This window comes from Pan troglodytes, chromosome 15 (genome assembly GCF_028858775.2).
Source record: "Pan troglodytes isolate AG18354 chromosome 15, NHGRI_mPanTro3-v2.0_pri, whole genome shotgun sequence".
Lineage (NCBI taxonomy): Eukaryota > Metazoa > Chordata > Mammalia > Primates > Hominidae > Pan > Pan troglodytes.
The window spans coordinates 62,841,845-62,863,239 of NC_072413.2; the positions used below are offsets into that span (position 1 = coordinate 62,841,845).

Here is a 21,395-nt window from a genome sequence, read left to right on the forward strand (position 1 = left end):
GGGCTAAGAAAGGTGGATGATGAAGAACTTTCATTTTCTATGGTCTGTATTTCTGTAATATTTTACATTAGTAAAACTTTGTATTACATTTGTGATCAGAAAAAAAAATTGTTTCTGAAAAGACTGTGAATAAAAAGATAAATCTCCCACCACATCTCAATGAGAAAAGGTAAAATTGCCTAAAACTTGAAGTCAGGTGCTTCCAACTGAATAAAATACTTTTCCCCCCTAGAATCTAAGAGAATTGCAGCAAATATGGCCTGATCCTTGAGCTTCTGACCTTCCCAAAAATAGTTTGGGATGGCAGGAGCTGGACTTCTTAGCAAAGAGTCCTCCTATTCACTGGGCAAGAAGGCAATCCCCCAGTGACGTGAACCAAGCAAAGAAAGTATATTCACACCCAGAGAACTTTCAGGAAACAAGATCCTCTTATCACCATCAACCGGGAGTCTCATCTTTCACCCACTCATTGAATGAGCCCCTTTGTTTCCCCTAAAGGATCGTCATATATTCTTTCCCTGCTTCTACAGAACATCCTGGTGCCCCAGAATGGGGCACTGAGAGGCACGGGAGGAGTCCCAGTAAAAACTCAGTTGTCCACATTTCCAAGAGAAACAGGACCTGAGAGGGCAGGGCTCTGAGAAAAGGGAAGGAACACCCAGGTAGGCGCACATGTGTGGAAGCCAGGTCTGTGTTTTTTTTTTTATAACTATGCTTCAAAACTTACATGTGTGTGACTTATATTCTCATCCATATGTCATATATCCCACAGTAGGACACTAAAAAAGAAAAAAGGATCGAGCCTGCCTCAGGATGTTGTAGGACAGGTGCAATAAGTTCATCAGTCTGTCAACAAACACATCCTCAGTGCCAGGCACTGCTCTATCCACAAATAATAAGCATTGAACAAAAAGTCCTTGCCCTGAAGAAATAGGAATGCTTTTACGATGTTGGTGGGAATGTAAATTAGTTCAACCATTGTGGAAGACAGTGTGGTGATTCCTAAAGGATCTAGAACCAGAAATACCATTTGATCCAGCAATCTCATTACTGGGTATATACCTATAGGAATATAAATCATTCCTCTATAAAGACACATGCACATGTATGTTTATTGCAGCACTATTTACAATACCAAAGACATGGAACCAACCCAAATGCCTGTGAAAATGTGGTACATATACACCATGGAATACTATGCAGCTATAAAAAGGAATGAGATCATGTCCTTTGCAGGGACTTGGATGAAGCTGGAAGCCATTATCCTCAGCAAACTAACACAGGAGCAAAAAACCAAACACCGCATGTTCTCACTCATAAGTAGGAATTGAACATTGAGAACCCATGGACACAGAGAGGGGAACAACACACACCAGGGCCTATCAGGGGTTGGGGGTGAGGGGAGGGAACTTAGAGGACAGGTCAATAGGTGCAGCAAACCACCATGGCACATGTATACCTATGTAACAAACCTGCACGTTCTGTGCATGTATCCCATTTTTTTTAGAAGAAGAAATAAAGGAGAAAATAAAAGTGTCCCTGCCCTTGACAGCATACACTCAAGCCTCATATAAGTGGGGAATGCCACAGGGCCACCTATCATGGTTCTTTGTATGTGACAGGGCTCGGCAAGTGTTCTCGAAATGATACTGTGCATCTACAGCAGGGCACACACGTGGCTGCACTGACCGGCTCCCCCACCCACTTGATGCTTTCCAGCCTCCCAGAGACTTCCAGCATCTACCAACCCTTTCTCCATCCCTAGCTACCTCAGCATCCCCACTTTCTTTCCAAGGAATCTCCATCCTTTTGGCCTAAAAATCATGTTATTCACTGCACAAAACTTCCCTTGACCTCTCTCTCAAACCATCAAGTTCTCAGAAAAGCAATCTGCATTCACTGTCTTCTGCTCCTCGCCACGGCTTTCCTCTGTAGTTCCTGATCATCGAGTTTCATGCCTCCACGAAAATTGCTTTCTTGAGGGTCACTTGAGCCTCTTTCAAGGCTAACAGCCTTCACGTACTCCTTTCCGACGTTAGACACGATTAACCATCCTTTTCTCAAAGCTGAATTTCCACGGCCTTGGATTCTCCTGGCTTTTCATCCTCATTGTGCTGTGATATCACAATCACATTTACTAGATTCTCTTTCTCCACCCACCCCTTCAATGTTGGCATTACCCAAAGTTAAGGCCTCTCTTCTCTTCTCTCATGTGATCCTTTCCCCTTTCTGTGCTGAGAGCTGTCAAATCGACACCCCCAGCCCGGCCCCTCCTGGGCTCAACTTGCTACAGCAGCTCCACAGAACACGCTGCAGCTGCTTCCCACTTAACACAGTTAACACTGAATTCTTTCTTTGTACCTCCTCCCTACTCCCAGGGTGCCTCTTTCTTTTAAGACTTTAATCTCAGTAAATTAGCAACAGCAACCTCCTAGATACCTGAGCTAGAAAACTCCAGCCACTCTCAGCGGCTCTCTCCCTCCCCTCAAGTGCCAGTGGGCACCACACACCTACAAGTTTTTTAAGAACCTGCAAAAATGCTTTAAGACTTGAAAAATACTATAAGTACAAAATTAAGATCATATAATCAAAATTAAGAATAATTCTAAAATCCTTTCAAATATTTCCGAGAACAAAAATGTTTTATTAGCCTGGGTAACATAGTGAGACCCCATCTCTGTAAAAACATTTTTGTTCTTGGAAATATTTGAAAGGATTTTAGAATTATTCTTAATTTTGATTATATGATCTTAATTTTGTGTCCACTGGCACTTAAGGTGGTGGCCTGGGCGCGGTGCCTCACAACTGTAATCCCAGCACTTTGGGAGGCTGAGGTGGGCAGATAACCTGAGGTCAGGAGTTCAAGACCAGCCTGGCCAACATGGTGAAACCCCGTCTCTACTAAAAATACGAAAAATTAGCTGGGCGTGGTGTTGGGCGCCTGTAATCCCAGCTACTAGAGAGGCTGAGGCAGGAGAATCACCTGAACGCAGGAGGTGGAGGTTGCAGTGAGACTCTGTCACAAAACAAACAAAAAGCTAAGACAAATAAACAACAATAACAAACAAACAAAAAAACACACCCCATGATATTTAATATGGGATATTGGCAAATTTGAATATCTTTGGTCCTTTATGTGGTAGGGCCTGAAAATACTGACGCTGGATCCTACCTCACATAGAAAGTACAGATACCAGATACTCTGACTTCTCAGAAGCTCTTGAATTCACCACCTCCCTTCCATTCCTACTGCCCTGGTTTAGACCCTCTTGAGTCCTTTGTTATATTTCTGCAGGGTGTCCTAAAACATAGCTGGTTGTATGTCACTCCCCTGTTAGAAAGTTTTGATGGTGCCCCAAGATCTGGGTCCCTGGTCGAAACCAATCTTGGCTTCCTGTAGACCAGGGGTGTCCAATCTTTTGGCTTTCCTGGGCTGGACTGGAATATTGTCTTGGGCTACACATAAAATACACTAACACTAATGATAGCTGATGAGCGAAAAAAAAAATTGCAAAAGATTCTCATAACGTTTTTTACAAGTTTATGAATTTATGTTGGGCCACATTCAAAGTTGCCCTGGGCCACATGCACCCCCAGGCCATGGGTTAAACAAGCTTGTGTAGACCCTGGAGCATTCTGCAGCCAGCCCCACAATGGCACCTACCTGGCTCCACTTTGTGTCATGCTACAAACCTCTCAAGAGCAGAGAACTGTGCCTTAGCCAATGACCTCTTTGTTTTCCACGCAGCCTAGCATATAACAGGCAATAACATGTCCTGAGGAGCAGCTGCTTCTTGTCCCCACCTCCCTGCATCATTTCTGTCTCTGCTCCACCGCTACTTGGTCCTCCATGTCATTGCTGTGCACATAGTAGATTCTAGGTCTTAACTAGCCAAACTTGAAAGCCATTAAAAAATGCTTGGTTTCAATTCACCATAACCATTCTCCCTAGTGTCCTAGATTTCAGACAGTGAGAATAGCATCGGCTTTTGGGTCAAGTAGATCTGGCTATAAATCTGAAGTCAGGCACTTAATTGACTGTGTGAATCAAAGCAAACTTCGCTTGACTAGCCTTAGCCTCCTCATCAGTAAAATGGCAATTACAATATCACACTGAATGGACTATTGTGAGAATTAAATGAGTGAAGGTATTTGAAGCCCTAGCATGGCGCTGGCATATGACAGGGGCCCATAAGTACATAGCATCAGCAAATAGAAGCAGAGTCTCAGATTTCTCATATTATTACTTTGGCATCATGAATTCAGGACTCAAATTCCATGGTGCTGCTTATAATTCTGAAACTCATCATGAAGAAATAGAAGGAGCATAAGATATTACACAGCTGATAAGAATGAAATAGGTCAGGCCAGGCATGGTAGCTCATGCCTGTAATCCCAACACTTTGGGAGGCCAAGGCGGGAGGATCACTTGAGCCCAGGAGTTCAAGACAAGCCTGGGCAACATAATGAGACTTCATCTCTTAAAAAAAAAAGGCCAGGTGTGGTGGTGCATGCCTGTAGTCCTAGCTACATAAGAGGCTGAGGCAGAAAAATCACTTGAGCCCAGGAGTTCAGGGATGCAGTGAGCTATGATGGCATCACTGCGCTTCAGCCTGGGCAACAGAGCAAGACCCCATCTCAAAAACAGAAAAATGAAAGAGGTAAACCTCTATGTCCTAATATGGAAAGACGTCCAAGGTGTTTCATCATTAAGCCAAAAGGACAAGTTACAATGTAGTATGAAAAAATAAATGACCACAGCATACACATAGATACATATATATACCTACACAAACACATATCTGTATCTATGTGTATATGTCTACATGTGCCTGGAAAATCTCTAGAGAATAGACAAGAAATTGTTAATAGTTGTTACCTGTGCCTCTTCGCAGTAATAAGTCTAGGAGTGCCATTTATACTCTTTGGTACTGTCTGAATTATTTTTACCCTGGGTAAAAATAACATGTTCGTGTTATAATTTCTAAAAACTGGTTTTTAAAAAGTTATAGAAGATGAAGAAGGAGAGGGAAGGAGAGATACAGGCAGGAAAGAAGGTCTGGGCCATGGATCAGGAGACCAGGGTTTCACTCAAGAGTCCTGCACTGACTATGCAAGCTCATGCCAATAACTCCCCTCTGGATCTCCTTTATTGGTAAAATAAGGGAGCTGAACAAGATGCTCTTCAGGGACAATTTCCATTACATAATGTTTGCAAGATGCTTGGAGTAGATTTTATCTATATAACATCTCTCTTTGATGAGTCTTGATGCTTTAAGCATCAGGTCTTAGAGAAAGGACAATGTATACACGATTTCATTTTGACCCCCTTCACATTTCAGTGAGAAAGCATTCCCACTGTCTTACAGACAGAGAAACCAAGTATAGACTGTAATGATCACTTGCCAACAAAATACACTGCTCACCAGACTCTGCTGCTCACAAAGAATTACGACTGCCAGGAGTTTTATAGCTCCCAATTCATTCTGTGCCTCTTCTGCAGAGGAGGCACACAGCTTATGCAAAACAAGCAGAAGGCACTCTACGCTGGTAGAAGCAGGGTGAGATGTAAAGTGACTTCCTCTGGGTCAGAGCATAAACAAAGCTCACTCCCAGCATATTTAGAAGTATTGAACCCTTGGGATCAACTCCGCATCCCTCCCCCACCTGGACTGAAAGCTTCACCTTGAAGATGCGTTTCACTGCAGTCATTTTCTGAGCGTTTTCTGGGTCAGATGCGGTGAGAGCAGCTAAACCGAGGCTGCCAATGGAGTTGCTACATTGAGGACACTGTACTGAGTACCAACTCTACCATGCACCCACTGGGCTCACCAGCGACCATGGTAAGAAGGGCCTGGCTAGCCTGGATCCATGGAGTACTCTTTCAGTCTCCTGGGCAAAGTGACTTCGCACAGCTTTGAAACACAAATGACCCAGTTTGCCCTCACGGGTATAGGTCTCTGCCTTGCAGAGGATACTGGCTTCCTCTCCCAGAGCAGCTGCTTTGATTCTACCATCTTACTTCACTCCCCGTACCTGCGAACACCTTCATTCCTCCCATCACTTCACACAGTGAAGAACCCTCCTGCGTCAAGTTTAGGTTGAACATTTGGGCATCAAGATTTCCTAACAGTTCCAGAAAGCGGTTACAGAATGTAAACACCCACCTTGCAGAGAAAGGCAGAGCCTGCTCTACTGACTCTATAAGCAGCAACCTGGATTTTAAATGAGAAAAACAGAGACCATGGTGTGGCTAAAATACCACAAAGTAAAACATCTATGAAATGAATAAGACTGTTCACTCGAAGAGCATGCAGTGAGGCCACTAACTAGTAGTCAGCCTACTGGTGACCTTCACTATGGCACCTAGTAATCCTCGAGATGGGGTGATGATCACTAGCATTCATGACATTCCAGAGCTTCTAGAAGCTGCTAGTTGTTTATCCCACCCTCACTGTCAGCTCTCCATCCAGTGTGCTGACTGCTGTCTGCTTATCGCTGGCCTCAGGACACCCATAAGAGCTCAATGGGGTCTTCAGTTGTCTTGGCCAAGCCCGTTCCTCTGTCTCGCTGCCCTCAGGTCCCTCTCACAAGGCCTAACTTTGTCCCCTGCCCTTCTTTATCCCAGGCACATCTTGCCAAGGCCTTTGAGGGCCTTCCGCTTATCAGCTCATCTCAGACCCCACCACATACTCAGAGGCCTCGTAGCTCCACTCACCGCCTCTGGAAGTTAAATACCAGCTCCTATCAGTCACTGGGTGCAGGACGAGGCAGGAGAAGAGAGCGGCTGGATTGCAGTGGGAGTGCATCCATGACAGAGAGTTTTGTTGAAAGGAACAAAACATGCTCAGAGGCCTGAGCAAGCAGAATTCGGGTGAGTCCGGCCATTGGTGAGGCTCACTTTTTGTCCGGGTAAGGCAGAAATGAGGGCAGAACAAGCCAACCAAAAAATACTGTAATATATTACAAGGTAGTTCCTACTTTGACATGCCTTAAGGACAAACAATAAACAGATTAACTGTACCCAGAAAAATAAAACCTCTATACAGGAATTTTCAGTCTTTTTTTTCTGAAGTGCTTTTCTTAACTCTTTATTGTTATGAAACAAATCTTGTGTCCGTGGATCTGAAACACCCACTCAAAGAGCCTTTCATAGCTGCATTCTGAGGGTCAGCTTCAAACATTCACTGAAAAATGAGGTGGGAGTGACTGTATTCTGGATGAATAAATTTTTCTAGCAATAGACATATCTGACGATGTAAGTTAAAATCAGCCGTTACTTGTTCCTCCGATAAATGGGAAACAGTGGAGAATACAGAGGTGGAAGACAGCCTCCACTCAAGTCTAAAGCAATCCTCTTCCCTCCTCACCTCCGTCCCATCCATAGTGTCTTCCATTAGCCCCTCTTCATAATCTTCTATAGGTCATTAATTTCTGGATTATTTACAGTGCCTAATATTCTTGAAACCTCCCTCTATCACCCAATTCAACTTGTTTCTTGAGCACTGCACATAAGCCAGGCCCTGAGTTGGGCACGAGTGTCCCCAAGGACATCAGACACTGTCTCTTCCTCAAGGAACTCATAATCTAGAGGTGAGTCAGGTCTGTCCATGACCAGCCAGGCTACAGCGTGGACAGCAAAAGAGGAAGGAATGTGTGTCTTCTGGGGTCACAGAAGAGGGAAAGAAGTTTCAGGAGAGCTTCAAATAGGGGTTATAGCTGATGGGGGTCTTAAGGCATATATGTGTTAGAGTTCATGGCTGTGCTGGGTGCGGAGGCTTATGCCTGTAATCCCAGCACTTTGGGAGACCGAGGCGGGCATATCACCTGAGGTCAGGAGTTCGAGACCAGCCTGGCCAACATGGCGAAACCCCGTCTCTACTAAAAATACAAAAATTACCCGGGCATGGTGGCGGGCACCTGTGATCCCAGCTACTCGGGAGGCTGAGGCAGGAGAATCATTTGAACCCGGAAGGTGGAGGCTGTAGTGAGCCGAGATCATGCCACTGTACTCCAGCCCTCTGGCCTGGGCAACAGGGTGACTCTGTCTCAAAAAAAAAAAAAAAAAAAAAGAGTTCATGGCTGAGGAAAGAGAAGAAAGATTCTAGGCATAGAAAAAGTGGCAGCAAAGTCATGGAGGCAGGAAAATGAGCCTGAAGTTGAGCAAGTCCCAAGCATCCAAGGCAAGATAATGGAGAAGGAATAAAGCTAGGAAGAGAGGTCGGAACAGATTGTGGAGGCCCGTGCCTGCCCCTTTACACTTCATTTTGGGGCAATGGGGAACCATTGAGGGTTTTAAAGCAGTAGAATGACTCAGTCAGACTTAGGTTTTTAAAAATAATTCTGAGGTCAGGGTGTGGGATGGGTTAGAAAGGTAGAGACTGAAGGCCTAAAGGCCAATTATTATTCAAACATAAGAATAGTGACAGTGGAAATTAAAAGAAAGAAACTAATTTGAAAATTTTAGAGGAAAAACAAGCAGCCAAGTAGATGTGGAAGTATGGGGGGGAAAAGAAAGACCAAAAATGGTGTGAGATTCTTACTTGGGGTGATGGTGACAACATGAACCTAGCTATTAAAAAAAACAAGGCAGAAAAGCAGATTTGGAGTGAAGAAGGGAGGCGAGAAGTCCCAGGATGACATGGTGAGCTTGAGACATCTCTACAGAAGCAAATAAGGACAGCAGCAGACTGCTGTGAAGCTGATCTGGGACTGAGGAGGAGGTCAGACTAGAGATAAAGGTTCAGACCTATTGGCAATCCCAACAAGTAAAAGCTGGCAGAGAGGAAGGAACAGCAGCAAATGCAGCAGCAGTGGTAAACAAGCTACGAGGGAAAAAAGGAGGGCCCAGGTCACAGAAGCCCAGAGAGGGCAGAGGTTCAATGGGAGACTGGTCAAATGTTGTGGAGAAGTTGGAAACCTCGGGTATGGAAGGAGGCTATTGCATTTGACAATAATTCCGACCTTTTCTAAAGCGGTTTTGGTACAGCTGCCTTATGAGAGTGGGTATATTGTGCAGTACTAATTAGCATCTCCATCCTCAGATGTCAAATAACTACATTGGAAGTAGGAATCAGAACATTAATTATTTATTAAAAGCTAATAAGGGGATTCAAGTCTATTAGGTTTAGTCATTGCAAATATAAAGCAATATATAAAGGTATGCAACTAATTACCTCTGTAATTTCAAACCATTAAAGATGCAGGATTAAAAAAAAAAAAAAGAAACACTGAGAATTAAGAGTCATGTAGTGTTGGCTTCCACCCCAATATGAGCAGGCACAGTGGTTCAAAGCAAGCACTCTAGAATAAACACACATGGGTTCAAGTCCAGCTATTACCTTACTCGGTGGGTATTCATGGGTAAGTTAACTTTTCCAAGTCTGATTGTAAATAATAAATACACATGAAAACTCTCAGCATAGTGCTTACCACATAACTTTCTCAATAAATGTTGACTTACTGTTATAATAAACTCATTAGCATAACAATGCCTTGTATCCAAGTTAAAATTATATGAACTTAGTTACGTGTAATTTCAAACATTCATTCTTTAATTTTTTATGAGCTCCACACTCTAACCAACTGAGCTAACTGGCCACATGATTCTTTATTCTTTTTTAAATTTTTAATTAATATATTTATTTTGAGATGGGGTCTCACTTTGTAGTCCAGGCTGGAGTTCAGTGGCATGATCGTAGCTCACTGCAGCCTTGAACTCCTGGGCTCAAGCAATCCTCTGGCCTCAGCCTCCTAAACAGCTGGGACTACAGGTGTGAGCCACTGTGCTTGGTCAGATTTAAAAAAAATTTTTTTTTTTTTTTTTTTTTTGAGACAGGGTCTCACTCTGTCACCCAAGCTGGAAGGTAGTGGCACAGTCACGGCTCACTGCAGCCTCAACTTCCTGGGCTCACTTGATTCTCCCACCTTAGCCTCCTGAGTAGCTGGAACTACAGGCACGTGCCACGATGCCCTGCTTTTTTTTTTTTTTTTAATTTTTGTAGAGACAGGTCTTGCTATGTTGTCCAGGCTGGTCTCAAACTCCTGGGCTCAAGCGATCTGCCCACCTCAGCCTCCTAAAGTGCTGGGATTATAGGCATGAGCTGATGTTTCCAGCCTAATTTTTTAATCAACAAATATTTCTGAGCCACTCCCCTCCATGTATAAAACATGGCTCTAGGTGCAGAGGTTTTGTTTTGTTTTGTTTTTAAGCATGAGACTCAGTTCCCCATTGCAAGAAGCTTGAACTAACAGTGTAGAAGGCAAGTTGACAATTACAAAACAAGATGATCCACCTGTAAGAAAGGAGTGAAAAGGGTACTGTAAAAATACAAAGGAGGAAGCAATCAGCGCTACCCCAGGACCTGGTAAGGAAGAGGGGCTGTCAGGCAAGGTTACAAAGAGAAGGCAACATGTAAGTTTTACAGAGGAATCCACAAGGAAAATTTTAAGGATAATAATAAATGTTAAGGCACCATCACAATCACACACACAAAAAGCCCTGAAAAAAAAAAAAAGTCAGAGAAAGAGGAAGTTCTTCACCCAAGGGCAAACAGCAAGAGGAAAGGAGCTGGAAGCAACCCAGACTCTTGTCATCCAGCTCAAGGATATTTTTTAGCTGAAATAAAACATCGCATAATATTTACACCCTTCCCCACCTGAGCTTGGGCTACATGCTCTACAAAGCAAATTAAACATCTCCTGCCTGTCCTCTAAAAGTCTACAATCTAAAAATAGGTACACTAATAAATGAACAAATTCAAGAACTTTGATGACCAACTATCACCCAAAGACAGTGTTCTGAAATAAACACTTCTGAAGTTCAGTTTGGCCCCCAAAATGAGGATAATAAATTTTTGCCCTTCCCTTTGGAGATGTTAAATACCAAGGGGAAATATTAAAATTGCATGGACGGGTTCCTTAAAAGATTATAAATAGAATTACTATGTGATCCGGCAATTTCACATCTAGGTATATGTCCAAAAGAAGTGAAAGCAAGGTCTCAAGGAGATATCTGCCCACCCATGTTCACAGCAGCATTATTCACAATAGGCAAGAGTAGAAGCAACCCAAGTGTCCATAGACAGATGGAGGGAGAGGGAATGGAGAGTTAGTGTTTAGTGGACACAGTGCTTGCGTTTTGGAAGATGAAAAAAGTCCATCTTTTTCATGATGATGGGGAGGGATGATGGTGATGGCTGCACAGCAATGTGAACGTGCTTATGCCACTGAACTGTATGTACACTTAAAAATGGTTAAAATGGTAAAATTTATGTCGCATATATTTGAGCAAATAATACACATATACAAAGAAAGTCAATAATAATAAAAGAATTTGTGATTATGTTCAAATAGGGTGCATGTATCTAGCTCTAATTTAGCAAGTTTGAAGAAGGGAGAGATTACTGTGGAGTGGAGTGTTCCAGGACGAAGATACAGCCTCGAACCCAGGTTCTGATGGAAAACACTCCAAATCTGGGAGAAATGTTCAGGACTCAGTAAGCAGAAGTGGACAAACTTAGTTTAAGAATAGGGTTTGTGATGGAAAGTGGTAAAAGAGTAGGAAAAAGAGACTGGTGCCAGAATACAATGGCTCTTAAAAGCCAACTTTATGAGTTTGGATTTCTACCTCTACCCAGAGAAGAACCACTGGTGGCTTTTGAGAAGGGGTGTTATATGATGAACACAGTGGTTCAGTGTGGGATGGTTTGGAGAGGGAGATCCTTAGTTGATAGAAAGTGGACTCCAGGTCGCTTAACTTGAGGGCTACCAAGGTGACTACAAAGTCTACTAAATCTGAAACCAAACACGTGGTGCTGCTAGCTTAAAGCTATGACTTTAAAATGTATCAGGCCAAATGCTTGCACATGAATGGAATTCTTCTCAAAGCATACACAGAAACTGTTGACAGTGGTACCTTCTTAGAAATAGGGCTGAAGTTAGGAGAAGACTTTTACTCTTCATTGTATACCCTTGTATAATATGGATATATGTTTTAACCACGTACGTGAATTTATTTTATAATTTAAAAAGTTTTTTAAATATGACAACCAGGAAGCATCAAAAAATATTTGGGCTTTAACTAGCCAATTCAAAACATTTCTAAAAATAAAGTGAAATATATTTCAATCTTGTTTCTCCCATATCTTAATCTCCATCACATAGTATAAACGTTGTGGGACTGATCTAAAAGTAACAGTACAAAGTACACAGCACATCTAAAGCTTCGCTTCAAACAGATGTCATGAATCATCCCAAAATAAAAACATCTCCTTTTTGGTGTATTTAAATGAAAAGTCTGCCAAGACTATTCCAAGTCAACACCTCGACAAAAACAGAAATTAAAAAAAATAGCCCATGGTACATTTGATAAAATACATCACCATTTCAGTAAACGACCTTTTTGTTCATCCAGTTGTTCAGGCCAAAAACAATGGAATCATCTTATTCTTTTTCTCTCATCCTCTATATCCAAATCTCATAATCTCTATACTCAGAACCCAACTGCATCTCACCAGGACTATCATCCTGATCCATCCTCTCAGTCCTGAACCACCGCGGTAGCTTTCATGGGACTCCTTGCCCCACTCTTGTGCCCCACAATCAATCCTCCTTAGGGCCGCCAGAAAGATCTGCTTGAGACACAAATCCGAACAAGTCACTCCCCTGCCCACAACTTCCAGTGGCTTCCTATGACACTTGGACTAAAACTCAAAGGTCACAAAGCCTGCACCATCAAGACCCGGTTTTCTCTCCAGCACTGTGGTCAGCTCTCCCCATGACACCCTGCACTCAGGCCACACTGGCCTCTTTGCTATTGCATGGACACAGCAGTGGCCCCACGTTGGGGGCTTCCCATTTGGTATGGTTTGTCTGTGTCCCCACCCAAATCTCATCTTGAATTGCGGCTCCCATAATCCCTGCATGTCGTGGGAGGGACCCGGTGGGAGGTAACTGAATCATGGGGGTGGGTTTTCCTGTGCTGTTCCCATGATAGTGAATAAGTCTCATGAGATTTGATGGTTTTATAAAGGGCAGTTCCCCTGAACACGCGCCTGCCACCATGTATGACATGCCTTTGCTCCTCCTTTGCCTTCTGCCATGATTGTGAGTCATCCCCAGCCATGCTGAACTGTGATTCAATTAAACCTCTTTCCTTTATAAATTACTCAGTCTCTGGTATGTCTTTATTAGGAGTGTGAGAACAGACTACCACTCAACCTGAATCTCTTCTCCCAAACATCCCATGCCTCTCTCCCCACTTCATTTGAGTCTCAGCCCAAATGAAGCCCCATCAGATAGTGTTTTCCCAACCACCCTACCTGAAATAGTAGAACCACCCTTCTTTCCCTTCATATTGCTTTATTTTTCTTTTTAGCACTTGAAATTACAATATATATTTTTGTCTGTTGCTTGTCATTTAGTTCCTCTCTCCCCCAACTATAATGTGCACTCTATGACTTCAGACATTTTTGCCACATTCACTGTTACATTCCCTGGGCCTACAGCATGTCTGGCAAATTAAATGAGAGCTCAGTAAATATTTGTTGAAGACTGACATACAAATCAAGGCCCTCAAGATCACTGGACAAAAAGAGGCTGCTGAAGTCCAAAATGAAGCATAAGCACAATAATGCCCAGTAAATTTGGGGTAAAGGAATGAAAAACCCAAAACATCAATTAACGGGCAGATGAATCCTTCATTTATCTATGGCATGCTACTGAGAATCCATTAATTCATGCTTTGGAACAGCATCTGTGCATACTCTGGAGGGCCATTCTTGAGGTTCTGTGGCTATGGTAAAGGGTAATACCATTAACAAGTGTCTTCTCTCCAGAACCAATGAACTTATGTGGAATATTCTGCTGAAGAAAAAAAGCAACCGCGGTCTCAACCAGAAGGCCCAGAATATTCAATTACTCCACTGAGAAGACCTGGAAACAGCCCCAGCCTCAGAACTAGGCAACTGGGTCAAAGTCAGGTTTTGGAATAAACTACTAGAGGGAGATTGAGTATATAAATGTACATTTCTAATCCTGTTTTGTAACTGGAAACCAGGAATAATCAGATCTTCCCTTCACATGCTCATCATAAGATAAAATAAGATGATGTGTAGACAAAGGCATGCTGAAAATTGAGTGGACTATAGTTATCTGTGATCATCATCTTGTACTGGCTGGGATCTAATTCACTTTCTCTTCACTGCCACTGGTGAGCTTTGTCAACAAAGATTTCATCACACCCCTTTATGACTTAAAAACTTCCAGTGGCTCAAACTTCTTCACAGGCTGAACCCCAACCACCTTTCTGGTCACACTTCCGCCATGTGGAACTACGCTTCATCCCCTAACCTAATCATGCTTTATTGTCTGTGCTGGGCAATTTCCTAAACCCCCACTCGCAGGCCCCCTCATCCTCCCTTCTTCCATTATGGAAATCCTAGGCACTTTCAAAGGTCTTCTCATTCCCCAATCTGAATGAGATGTTTCCTCCTGTACACCCTCTCTCTCAGGCATCCTGTTGAATCACTGCTTGTTTGCAAGGCCATTTTCGCACCAGATCAGTGATTCTCCATCTGATCTCTTTGTGTGTCTTCAGCACATAACAGTGTAAGACACATGGTAGACACCCAATGTCTGCTCTTTTTGAATACACCTCAATTCTTTCTCGGGCCTTTCTACCTCTAACTCTCTATGACTTATGACTCAAAGTCAGTATTATGAAAGGCCTTTTCTTGCTTTTCCACCCTTCTGGAAATATACTGGAAGATGAAGCTAATTGACCACTCCTAGGGTTCTTCTAGAAACAGGCTGGGACTCAAAAGAGGGACAGAATAAGGTTACAGACTTCTTTCTGGTCCACATAATTTATGCCTTTAAAGTATGCTTTGTTTTATTTGAATTGCTATACATTCTCAAGTGAGACACACCCATATTTAAGTCTGGTACAAATGGAAAATATTTTCAAAGTATTCATTTTCGGAATTATTCAAGTTTCTTCTCCTTTTCACAATGGTGGAAACTCCTAAATTGACTATAATTCGAAGCAATTATTGTTCTTTAGCTATCAAGGTGCCGTTAGTCTCTTCATAAATATCCTGGATGATCTGAGCCTGGTTCAATGCAAAGCCTATTTTTTTTTCAGCCCTGTGCCTTTTCACTCGCTAAATTTATAACATTCAAATGAAAGAAAGGAAGCCCACTTTTGCCCCCACTGCTCACATGATATATGCTGAGTTTTAATTGCCCTTGTAATTCTACCCTCAGCCAGGTCTGCACAGGTATGATGTGGAAATAAAACATTATGGCAAAGCCTGAGAAGGGCTTGCTGAGGTAGGAAGAAGAGGGCTTCGTAATATTTCCTGCAACCAGGAAAAGGAAAGAGAAAAATGAAAGGTGGTCTGGGAATTTGATAAGCTAGCCAGACAATTCATTAAGGAAGCATTTTCTGTCTATGACTACCTCTAAGACTACGTGAGCTATAAAGGCTAGGGATCCCCTGGTGGTTTGATATTCAGCTGAGGCTAGCTGAAAATGGAAGAATTTGGATCACTTGGCTGTGAATTAAGAAATACACGCAGCAACAGAGGGAAACACACTATGGCATTTTCTAAATATTTACCAAGGGGAGTTGGCAATCCGTGAGCAGAGCCAGATCTGACAGTTAATTCTCCTGACTGCCTCCTACGCTCTTCCTCAATCACTATCTCCATCTCCAAAACAGGTGACCTTCACCTAATGGGGTGAAGAAGGAAGCATCTCTGTGATAAACCCAGCAAATGCCACATGATGATTCTGGCACACAGACCACTGCATCTACTCTTCCTCCTCAGATTTCTTATCTAAAACAGAGGAGTAACCTACGATCTGTCTGTTAAAATCAACTGAGTCAATACAAGCTACTTCAAAGATAAAATTCTTCTTTCCACAGTCATTTTTGGCTTGTGATATCCATGTGTTTTCAGAACCCAGTATCCATGAACTTCCTTGCCAGTCCTCATTATATAATCAAATTTCTCATCAGCCCACATAGCACAGTTATTTTCACTCTTGATCTTCCCAAGTTCATTGATAAATGTTAATCTGTAGGTCTGAGGTTATTTTTTTAAATTCTATAACTTTAAAATTCCATAACAAAGAAACATATTTTAAATCACTTTTTAATTAATTCATGAATTAGAGATGGCACCTCATTCTGTTGTCCAGGCTGGAGTACAGTGGCACACTCATAGTTCAGCCTCTCTAACTCCCGGGCTCAAGCAATCCTCCTCCCTTAGCCTCCAAAGTAACTGGGATTATAGGCATAAGCCACTATACCTGGCTTTTTTATATCAATTTTTTGTTTGTTTGTTTGAGACACAATCTCACTTTATTGTCCAGGCTGGAGTGCAGTGGCGCGATCTCGGTTCACTGCAACCTCTACCGCCCAGGTTCGAGCAATTTTCCTGTCTCAGCCTCCCAAGTAGCTGGGATTACAGGTGCCCACCACCACACCTGGCTAATTTTTGTATTTTTAGTAGAGATAGGTTTGGCCAGGCTGGTCTCGAACTCCTGAGACCAGCCTGACCAGCATGGTGAAACCCCATCTCTACTTTAAATCTCCCACTGGTCATGTTTCCTACCTTTTTAGGTCTTGAGCAGACAGTAAAATTTTGTGTTTGATTTTGAAATTAAAGTGCTGCTCTTCAAGAACAATTTGGTGATTGGGTTTAGGTTAAAACATGTATCTGACGGTCTCAACAGTTCTCTAAAGTCCTTCCCCATGCCTCCCAAAAATGGACATAATTACTTAAGATTTCTTGTCTCTAGATCGTAATGTGTATAACTATTGTTTTAAAATGTATACATGTGTACACCTTACAAGCAATGAGGGAGATTATAGAACAGTTTAGAGTTTAAAGCCTGAGACTGCCTTCTCTCCTGCTTATCCTCAGTACCTTTTTTTAAAGATTGCACTAAAATGAAAGGACTAGATATTAAAAACACATCCTCTCATAATCTCCTCCAAAGGAAATAAAATCTCAGTAGTTTGGTTAGGCAGAACTTCAGGAAATAAACCATATTGGCCTTGAGAGTGAGACAGGAAAGAAATGAACTCGAGTAATAAGAAGTGTGGGTGCCATAGCTACACATCAATGATCAGGTACATTCAGTTAGGTCTTGCCTTTAAGCCAGTAAGTATGCACATGGAAGGCTGGGTTCAGTGACCTCCAGAATCCCTTCCCTCTCCAATAGTGTTTGCCTCATGAATTTTTTATAGCCATCCTCTGTCCTATCACACTGTCCCTATGTATCATCAAGCCCTCCTGGCCACTTCCAGGACTGAAAGGAAAATCTGTTCTTTTAAAAAAAAAAAAAAAATCCATGCTTTGACTCCTGCCAAAATTATAGTTCTGTCCTTGAAACAATGACCTGAAAATAATAGGTAAGGCTAAGAACCTCTGAGCAAATAAATGCCCAATATTATCTTCAGATAATATTTTTTAAGCTCCTCTGATATAAGCAGAACTTTTACCTGAGGTCCTGGGAATGAAGATTATGAAGCTAGAAGACAAACAGTCAAATCTTCCCAACTTGTACTCTATATTCCCTGCTGAGTGTCTAACCTTAAAAAGAAGGTAGAACCAAACAAACTGAGTTTGAATCCTGGACCCATCTCTCATTAGCTGGGTAATATGAGGCAAGTTATTTAATCTTCCTGAACCTGTTTCCTTACAGGTTTCCTTACAGGAAATTTTATAAAGAATTTATAAAATTCTTTATAAATGACCCACCTCTGGAGTTCGTGGGTTTCAAGGCTGGTGGGCTTAAAATGTTGATATGAGCTACCTTATAGAGCTACCATGACAATTAAATTGGATAATACAGAGAAAACGCTGAGCATTCATTTGTTGGTTTCCTCATTCATTCAACAAAGGTTAACTGAGGTTCCACTACCATCCAGGTACTGGGTACAACAACATAAAAGACAGAATAAAAGCTATTATTATTTACCAAAAACAGTTTGTTTCCAGAGCTGCAGCAGATCTGTCAAATTTTGACTTTAGTTCAAAACTGTCATTCACACCTAGCTTGCCTAAAATACTCATTTTTATTTTGCCAAATGTGATCCCAGGTAGGAGTCTTGCTCCTGTCATACCTTCACCCCCAAAACTAGTCATCTAGCGGGCGTTCTGCTATAGGACACCTTCAGAACACTTGGAAGAAGCATTGATCAGAGCCAAAGGTGGTATCCCAACTCTCTTCTGGGCAAGCCGCTCAGGAGAACTTGATACGCCTGTGCTACAAGGCCCATCCTGGATGCCTGGGAGTCCTTGGGTGCTTACAATTCCATGAGTGGACTCTGAGTCTTCCCAGAACTCAAGATTAATACGACTGGCTCATCCCCATCATTGCCACTGGGGCACTGATAAAGCTAAGAGCAACAGCTAAGGGGTCTGAAAGCCACATTTTCATGAGCGTTTATGTCTTTCAATGGTGCTTTACTCTAGAGTTTTTGATAAAATTCTTTATAAATGACCCACCTCTGGAGTTCGTGGGTTTCAAGGCTGGTGGGCTCTTCTTCAATGTAAGTTTAACATTCCCTTTCCTGGCTAGCCTGCAAGCCTGCAGGCAAGCACAGGCCTAGCTGTGTCAGGTGCTGGACATTCAGCATACATTAACAATCATTTTGCACTTAGAAAAAAAAAAGGTGTTTTCAATTGCATTTTGGAACCTGGGACTCAGAGCAAAAGAATAAAAGCTGGATCCTGAAATAAGAAATGACCTGCCTTGGGTTATAGTGGGGGAAGGGGTGGGCGAAGAGGGAATTCTAGAATAAAATTCAGAGCCATCTGTGAAGCTAAGGATAGGACAGTGGACAGTTGAGCTGTGCCTAAAAATCTTTGATTTGCAGACTCCTCTCATTAGGGAGCCGCCTGAATCTCTTTCCTTAGAAACTAAAATACGGATCGTGACTACCTCCAGGCAGGGGTTTTGCATGACTGCCTCCTACCTGGAGGGGACAGCCTAGTCTCTCCCCACAGAAATTCTCAGTACAAAAAGGCTGTCACTATATCCCCCCACCCCACCCCCCAATCTGATGCATCTAAAATTTAGATGTACAAAAAACAGTGGCTTCTTTTCATTTTCCTTACTCCTGGCTGGCGCCTCTAATTGCTCACTGAAAACAGTGGTTTGGATATTAATAGGCTGTAACTCAAGGCCCTACCTGAAGCTCGTTGTCAGGGAAACAGTACTCCAGCCCCGCAGCTGCTTCCCCAGCCTGGGAAGTACGGATGAGTTGGTGGGAGTCGGGGATTGTTTTACAGCTTCTGTTATTTCTCCCACTTTCTGCTATTTCTCAAGACCAAGTTAGAGCAAGAGGGGAAACTGGAGAGGAGGGTGAGGGTAGAGTAGCCTGGAGAAGCTTAGAGGAAGAGAGGAACTCTTTGGGAGAGGAAGACTAGGGGTCCTTGAAGTATGGCTTGGGGCACTAGGATCTTTCCTCCCTCGGTCTACACGGGGTCACTCTCTGGGTGGTTCCCAGCACCCGGAGGCCCGGCCCCCTCTGCTGCCCTCACCTGTCCCTCCTGCCTGGGCGCTGGGTGGCCCGAGGAGAGCGCAGCCAAGTTCCCCAGAAGAGGGATATGAGCGGCTACAAGGCTGAGAAGCAGGACAGAAAAAGGCAGACAGCAGCTCGGCGGTCGGACGGGCTAGAGGCGCAATCCCCTTCGCTCCCAGGCCGGGGTCCTGGAGAAGGCGGACGAGAACACGCACCCCCTTCACCCTCTCCCTGCGCCCCGGGGTGACGGACTCTCCGGGATCCCGCTCTCCAAAGCTAGCACCAAGTGCCTCGGACGCCCGCGCGCGTTCCCGCGTCCCGGGATGATCTTTGCCGCAGCTGCCGGGCTTCCTGGGCCCCGCACCCCTCCCACCCCACGCCCGACAACCGGGGCTGGACTCCCACCCGGTCCTCTGGGCCCTGCGCGTCAGGCGCCCCCTGGGCCCAGCGCTCCTCTGAGCTGGCGCCGCGCGTCCCAGCCTTGCGCACCCGCACCCAGCTTCCTTGGCCGCCGGGCCCTCCTGGGACTCACCTGCCTTGGGACTGAAGCGGGGGCCACCCCGAGCCCGGGGGTGGCGGCGGCGGCGGCGGCGCAGGGGGAGGAGGGCAGCGCGGGGCTCCTGGCACAGCGGCCGCCGGGCGCCTGGTGCTGCCGAGCCGCGGACCCGCCCAGAGATATAAATAACATTATCTGAGGAGGGACATTCCTGCCGGGGGACATCGCTGCTGCCGGGACCAGATAGTCCCGCGGCGGGGGCGGGGAGGCGGGGCCGCAGCCTCCCGCAGCGCCAGGCCCAGCCCCCGCCTTCCCCACCCACTCACGCACCTGCCAATCAGCCTCCTCGCCTGGGGGCACCTGCCGGGCCTCAGCCGGGCTCCTGGAACCCGCCTCTGCCTCCCCGCCCGCCGCTGAGCCTGGGGCGCCTCCATCGTCGTTCATTGCCCCTAACCCCGCGCCACCCCGAGCCCCCTGAGGCGGGAAGGGGGTTGGACTCTAGCTCGGGCCTAATTCGTGCGCCCGGAGAGGCAAGCCTGGTGGCGAAAATGAGCCCTCCAGCCTTTCCCGCCCTGCATCCCCACTGCACACAGTTCGGTTTTTAAAATATATGAAAAGACATTTAGGCCATAGGGTGGGCGCGGCGGGTACCCGGGAGGTGAACCCCCGCCGTGGAGGGTTTGGGAGGGACAGATTGTTCCCGGGGGCTGGTGCATTAGAAAGCGCGCTCCCGGGCGGGCTTCTCTCGGCTGGCGGTGGGAGGGCAGGGGGCGGGCACTGGGCCCGAGGCCCCCACCCCCAGCCCGAGCTCAGTGTCGCTGTTTCTGCCCGAAAACCTAGTGTAATCAGGACGAACCAGGCAAAGCTGGCGGCGCGCAGCCTGCAGTCCCAAGGAGCTCGCACATTGTAGGGACTGTAATCAACAGGCAGGTTGCCACACCTGCCCATTGGCACCTCCTGGCCGGCCCGGGTCTCCGGGCGAGTGGGGGTGCCTCACTACAAGCCTGGATGAGGCGCGGCGCAGCAGGCCAGAGGAAATACTAGAACCGATGGTGCCAAAAAAGCATCTCCGAGTTGCCCCCGGAGAGAAACTCAACAGAACACCGGCAGCTTGCAAGGCAGTACATTTTCTTGACTTTCTAACGATACAAGGTCATTGTTCAGTAAGGTTTACGTGTACGCCTTGAGGTAGCTTTCATCTCTTTTCTCCACCTGCGGTGCCTGGGATGATTTCTCACCAGCTATCAACGCAGGTAATCTCAGGTATTATGGAAATGGCCGTGGAGATTAAAAGCGCATAGATGCAGAAGAAGTTTTAACTTTTACTGATGCTGCCTGGTGTTCTTAACAAGGGAA

At 44.7% G+C, this 21,395-nt stretch overlaps 1 protein-coding gene across 3 annotated transcripts in view; it reads right to left on the reverse strand.

Moving 5' to 3' along the window:
- Positions 1 to 20,298, reverse strand: part of SPTB (spectrin beta, erythrocytic) — a 136,987-nt gene extending 116,689 nt beyond the window's left edge. For 2 of the 3 annotated variants that reach the window (XM_024348751.3, XM_024348752.3), the window contains exon 1: positions 20,076 to 20,298. The gene's annotated coding sequence lies outside the window, so the exon portion shown is untranslated. Of the gene's footprint in view, positions 1 to 19,562; positions 19,584 to 20,075 lie in introns of those variants that run through there. The other variant, XM_063793553.1, reaches the window with a different exon arrangement.
- Between the last annotated feature and the right edge of the window lie 1,097 nt (positions 20,299 to 21,395).